Source organism: Asparagus officinalis, chromosome 5 (genome assembly GCF_001876935.1).
Source record: "Asparagus officinalis chromosome 5, Aspof.V1, whole genome shotgun sequence".
NCBI classification, from domain to species: domain Eukaryota; kingdom Viridiplantae; phylum Streptophyta; class Magnoliopsida; order Asparagales; family Asparagaceae; genus Asparagus; species Asparagus officinalis.
The window spans coordinates 123,209,101-123,216,237 of record NC_033798.1 but is presented as its reverse complement, the minus strand read 5'-3'; positions in this window follow the sequence as shown (position 1 = coordinate 123,216,237).

The window sequence follows — 7,137 nt, the reverse complement described above, 5'->3', positions numbered from 1 at the left end:
TTCCCTTGCCTTTTGACTTCTTCTTTGATGTGGGTGTCGTCCACTGTTCATCTTCAAGCAAATCCGGATAAACCCAAAGGATTTCGCCGTTGGGGGCTGTGTGAGATACGAGCTCCTTCTGGCGCTGTCCATGAGGGTCATCGTTGATGGTTTGCATCTTGACCTTTGATACTGGCTCGGCTTGAAACCAGGACAAAGGAACCGATCCGAAGCTAATAGAGACCGCGTTTGCGCCTACCTTCTTCTCCTTTGGCTTCGGTGTCACAATACCAACATCAATCAATGTTTGAATTTTATCCTTTAAAACATAACATGTCTTAGTAGGATGGTGGACCCTTCTGTGATATGCACAATACTTTGGGTCATTGATCTTCGTTGCTTCTTCTTGGTTTGTGACCGGTGGAAGCTTGATCTTGTTGTTCTCTAACAAGTATTTGAAGATGACCGGAACTTCATCATCTTTGAAAGAGTATTCCTTTGGGAATCTGGGCTCAGAATTCTTAAACTGCTTCGAAGGCTGTTGATTCTGGTTTGGCGCCAACTGGAAGGATGATTGTTGCGGTTGTTGCTGCGGTGGCTGTTGTGACGTTTGATGTGCATCGACAGCGGCCACCGACCCTCTTCCTCTGCCTCGAGGATTAAAGTTCTGCTTCTGATTCTGATTATTGGCTGGTGGCAAACCTCGCTCCAAATTCTTTCTCTTGAGGAAGCGTTCAGCTTGTTCACCTCTTACTTTCATCTCTTTCCAAGTTTTAGAGGGAACAACCCCCACCACTTCTAATACATCCAAGGACAGATTATTATGACATGTTTGCAGAATAAATTCCTCAGTGAGTGGATCTCTGCAGTTCACCGCTTTGTCCCGGAATCGTTTGACAAAGACATCAACCGATTCCCCATCCTTCTGCTTCTCATCCAACAACGTGCCGATCGAGACTTCCGTGTCGTCGTCGAAGAAATTGGTGAGGAATAACTCTTCCATGTCTGCCCAGCTAGTGATACTCCCAGGCTTAAGGCGTCGGTACCAATCGAAGGCAGGCCCGCGAAGGGTTCCTACGAATGACCGGACCATCAGGGCTTCGTTCCCAGATATTGCGCCGAGATGCGACTTGAAATAGATCAAGTGCTGAGTTGGTGAACCCCTGCCATCAAAAGGAGTAAAGTTAATCAAATTAAATTTCTGGGGATAAGGAATCAGGTCCCACTCCCTCGGGTACGGGTATGGGATGCCCGTTTTCTTCACTTCTTGAGCCGTCATCAAAGCGTTGACTTTGCTCTCAAGATCGTGCATCTTCTTGTCCTCTTCCTCGCTTTTCTTCAAATAGATCTGTGGAGGTTGAGTGGCTGACTTGGTCGGATCGCTTCCGGAGTTGTCTTTATCTGGAGGAGGATCTTCAAATATCGTCTCATCCTCTTCATTACGCCGACTGGATTCTGCTCTTTGGCTTGATTCCGGTTGGTGTTGCTGAACCTGCAAATCCCGCATCTGCTGCATAGTCAACTCCATTTCGGTTTTGAACTCAGCTCTAATTTCTTCGCGTTGTTTAGCCAACGCTTCCTGCAGCATGTGAGCCAATTGATCTGGCGTAATTGCAAATGATTCTCTGGCTTGTCCAACACTGGATGTGGTGTCGTCAGAAGCGACAGCAGAACAAGTGTCTGATAATTCTTCGTCCGAAGATAACCCCTCGTGCATTCTCTTGTAATCTCGTCGTAGGTTGGCTCTTCTTTGTAATCGCGCCATCCTTTGAGAAAGACCCTGCTCAACTCTCCCTCCCGGAGAGAAATCAGGGTCGGGGTTAACTAACTGTTTCTTTCCTTTGTTGGTCATGTTGATAGTGACCTCAGGGAATTCATCTCGTTGGATTACAGATTTTTTCTTGTTGAAACGTCTCATTTTGGGTTTTGACGCTTCATTGGACAATCTTTGAAATACGGAGACTCTTGTTGAATTATTCTTAGAGCATCCGCATTCTGTCAGCACTGCTTTGATGAGTCTCTCGCAAGCGCAATGGGACTCATTCTCTCGGACAATCCTCTTTCTTAAATTCTTCTTCTGATAGTACAGCTCGTCATTATTGTGATTCGAGCAACCTATCCTTTGCCTCTGAACTTTGTTAACATACATAGGACGACTGGTCGTCGCCTCTGAGCGATCCAAAGTTGAATTTTTGAATCCACCCCCTTGCGGGAGTGGAGTTTTCATAGGTCCTAAACGAGAGTGAACTGGTATTCTCTCGTTCTGGACTTGTGAGGTTCTGACAGGTGGGTGTTTACGACCCCCTGCATATGAAACCACTATGGGTTTATTTGCAGCATCTGATGGTTGTTTAACTGGGGCTTTGCCTCGATCGTCAACCGAAGGACCGAGGCGATCTGCCATTGTCACTTTAAACTTAGACAAATCTGGGCTAACCCAGGGTTTCACCGACGACGCAGTAGATGGGCCCGGAACAGATGCTTGCGGCGTCTTTGGCATCCAGACTTTACGATTCTTCGGTGACTTTTCAGACACCGTCTCTTTCTTGGTTCCTTGCGCTTGTTGACGAAGAGCGCGAGTTTGGGCAGCCTTCGCCTTACGCCTTTGTATCCGTTCCTTAAGGGTCGAACGGGCCCTTTTGACGAGAGTCCACTCCTCCGTCGTAAGTTTTGCAGAAATACAATTATTTTGCCGTTGGGGCAATTGAACCGCTTTCTGTTTCCTCGACTCTAGGTCCGCATAGTAATGGACCCCGTCGGTTTGTTGCATGGCCTTAGCCAATTGTCGAGCACGGCGCTGACGCTGTCTCTGACGAGCTCTTTTCGTCAGCACCGGTGAGCTATTGATCAACGACTCCGTAACTGGTGTAGAGTCGTTTTGAGCAGGGACGTTGCAAGGAGATTCCTTAACAACGATCGAGCCAGAATCTTTGTCTGCGGCCTCCGTTGGAATTGCAGACTTGAAAGTTTTCGAAATCTTCCTATATTTGCGAGACGAGGAAGATTTCGCGGATGAGGACGACAAGTACTCCTCAAACTTCGCCTGATCGAACTCATATTCGATCTCTTCATTAACGATGATCTTGATCGGTTGCGACACCGCGGCCTCGGCAGCGAGGCCGCTGGCTCCCACTGTGGTCGCCAGCTTGTTTGGTTCAAAAGTCGCTGCTGTGGAATTCATTATAACTTTGTTCGATTACAACAAATTCGAAAGAATAATCTTTTTATAAGACTTTTTCTACACAACAAAACAAAAATTACAACTCTTGAGAAACAAACACGAAAATCGTCTATCAATTCTCGTTTTCGTGGGACTTTGCCTGTGCCGGGAACGCTTTGGTTCGTGGACCGCCGATTCACAGATCGTGAAGAGGGGGCTTATGATTCTAACTTCGTTATCGAAGTAGAAATTGAAACGATATCTTATCGAAGTAAGATAGTCGTTCTTCTTAAAATCAAGTCGAAGCTTAATTTCAAGGCGTTGCAAGAAAAGAACTCAAATCTCTGCTCTCTCTGCTCTGGAATGCTCTAACAAATGCTCGATCCTCGTCAATCGTTTCGACGTTATGGCTCAGCTGGCTAATATCCCAGCAAGGATTACGCTATACGAGTTGTTGCGTCTCTCAAAAGAAACCAGAGAAGTTTTACAAGAAGCTTTGGCTGATTCTGAGGTATTCCTCACTCAGGTCAAGCTAACTCTTGAAGAGCCAGAGTCATCTGTGCAGCATTGCAATCTGGCAGCCACGAAATTTCCTTGCATCGCTTTCACAAAAGAAGATATGCAAGTCAGTTATCCACGTGATTTTCGCCCATGATGTTTCCCACGTCCCTTGGCAGTTAATGGACACGTGTAGGGCAGTTACAAATGTAGTTTTGACTATTTCAACACTGTCTCGCTGGCGAGACAGCAAAGACTGTCTCGCTGGCGAGACAGTTCATACTTGTTTTGATTTTTTCAAAACAGTATGAAATCCTTTCTTGTGAATTTTTGAGTGATCTTCTCTATGCTTGGGATATCTATTAGCATTTTTTGACGCCTACATTAGCAGCCTAACTGGACTCGGCCAGAGTTACCTTCATACCCTCTGATCTGCTATAAAAGGAAACTACGCTGCATGTGGTAGCTTCTTCTGCTCTTTGAGAACTTTGACTAACTACCTATACAATTCGTCCTTGATATTCATATTTAAGATCACGATACTAACTTGATCATCGGAGGAACAACCAGAGAATCCAACTCCACCCTCTCATGAGTTTTTTAAGTACAGGAAAGAATCATCGGATTATAGAACGAGTCATCTGAAGGAGTTTGAGGACCCTAATCATTCTCATAACTCTAACATAAATTCCCTGTTTGATAACTGTTGATGACTATGACTAAACAGTCAATCGGATCTGGGCTGGGATCAGTTCTAATCCGAAACTGGATCGGTCCCACCTGGGTCTTCGCCACAATGGGGTAGGAGAGAGTGATGAAGGGGTCTCTTCCTTCTCCGACTTTATGCTTTGTTCTTGAATGGGGGACTGATGTCCATGCTACATGGAGAAGAAGAACCCGTGAGAGAGCGGGGACCGGTTCCCTCGTGGTTCCTCCGACGGTTAAGTTAATGAAACTCGAGTGGGGAAGGGGAAGGTCAGGAACCGAGGTAGTTCTTGAAGTGACAATGTGCATGCCCAGAGGATCTGCGTGAGTTCCTCTATGTAGATGAAGAATTGTAGGTTCTTTTTCTTTAGAGAGAGAGAGAGAGAGCTTTTTCCTTAGATTCCGCCCCTAGAGGTTAGAGTATACCTGTATATATCTCTGTCGTCGGGATAAATGGGCCACCTCTAGCCCCTGCATAGGGAGGTGGTGATGAAGTGCGGGCTAAGAACCGAGTCATCCATCGCTTTACAGGTATCGGCTAGCGACTGGAGAGGAAGTCACTTCGGCACAAGAGATGGTGTCTTCGTATTTTTCGAGAAGTGATTGAGAGCATGACAGAATGCACGATGGCATGTTGAGTTATCCCTCGCTTTATAGGTGTCAGGTGGTGACTGGAGGGGAAGTCACTTAGGCACGAGAGAGTGTGTCTCCGTATTTTTCGGGAAGTAATTGAGAGCGTGGCAGAAGACACGTGGGCAGCTGACAAATCATGGAGACCATCAGGACAAAATCTAGATAAGGCTTGTCTGAGGTGGACTGGGTTGCTGAAAGATGCTCTGGGGGAGAGGCTTAAGGCAGCGGTCGAGTCCTCAACTTAGTCGACAGCAGAGAATGTCCATCAAGTCGTCTCCGTGAGTTGGCAAGTGAGTGGTCGAGTGCCCTAGGTGAGTCGTCCTCGACGATAGGGTCGACTGATCCCGTCTTTCGTGTATGCATAAAAGAATGTCGACTTGATGAGTTTGCGGGGTCAAGGCCTCTGTTGGGCTTGGACCACTTAAGTTGGTTAAGGTCATTTTGACAGGACTCTTATTGTATCATTTTGCAAATACCCGTAGCTTGGGTGAGTGAACACCATAACAATAACTAACATTAACAATAAGTTTTTACATTTTACAAATAACCCTTGTAAATAAAACCCAAAAACATAAAAATGTGTTTTGAACAAATTTGGGGGTTTAGTGTAAATTACCCAAAAGACATTCAGAGTTTTTTTTTTGAAAAAGTTGTTTTTTTTTTGTGTGGGGTGGGGGGGGGGAGTTTGTGCAATTTTGAAAGCTATTAAGGGCACCCTAGTAAAGGCTAGTTTTATGGGTTTTAGTGTAATTTACCGAATAAGAATTGTATTCTATAGCATTGATTTCAGTTATCCTATCTCCTTCCATTAGCATACCCATCCCTTTTTTTCCGGATGATTGGGCATGTTTAATTGGCTAAAAAAAAGAAGGAAATCAAAGGATAGGAAACATATTTTTTAAAAAAATTATTTTATGGTTGTTTAGTTGGCTAAAAAAAGAAGAAAATCATATAATAAGAGATGAGATGAGATGAGATGAGTTATCACCATATTATTGGATGATGTGAGTGGTTTTTTAAGAAAACTTGTTTTGAGGTTGTTTGGTTGGTTAAAAAATGAATTATAAGAAACCTATTTCCTATAATAGATTCTTCTCTTGTGGTTGGTTCATTCTTAAAAATAAGAGATAAGATGAGTGATTTGTCACCATATTATTGGATGATGTGGGTGATTTTTTAAGAAAACTTCTTTTGAGGTTGTTTGGTTGGTTAAAAAAAATAAGAAAATGAATTATAAGAAACTTATTTCCTATAATAGGTTCTTCTTTTGTGTTTGGTTCACTCTTAAAAATAAGAGATGAGATGGGATGAGATGAGTTGTCATTATATTATTGGATGATGTGACTCACACTTAAGGAAATCAATTTCCTTAGTTTTTTTGAGAAAATGGGAGGAAATGAAATGTTAATGAGATGAGATGAGTTATCACCATATTATTGGATGATGTGGGTGATTTTTAAAGATGAGATAAGATGAGTTGGATGATGTGACTCATTTCTTGTGTTTGGTTTTTTTAGAAGATGATATGAGATGAGTTGATGGATGAAAATAATATTTTATTGGATAAAGTAGATGAGTTGTTAGATGAAAATAATATTTTATTGGATGTTGTGCTGAGTTTTTGGGATAAAAATAGAGGAAATTGATGTTTTTGAGATCTCCATGACTCAATTTCCTATTCTCGGTTTTTAGGAAACCAACCAAACAACCCCTGATGATTAACAAATGAGTCACATTCAATTATTTGAAGCACATGTTTTCCAATAGATTGTAGAATAAGACCCCTTCTTATCCTAAGAAGATGTCCATCTACATGTGAATTTTATCGAGAGTTTATAAATTGAATTAGCAGTGTATTGGTATAAAAGATTGTATATAAAAGTTACAAAGGGTTTTTTCCCTAAGCCTACATCCAAAATTATGTAACTTGAATTTGGCCTTGACCAAGTACGGTTTGCATAATGTCGTTAAATTTGTCGAAATTTAAAATATTTGAAAGGGGGGAAATTTTTCGACCTAACATAAGTATAAAAGTTTTAAAAACGTAAATTCTAATGTGCAAAAGTAAAAATAATCCTAGAAAATTTCTAAACTGCAAACGCATATTGCACAAAAAAAATCATGGAATTTGCAAGCAATGTTGTGAATAGGTTAGAGAACCA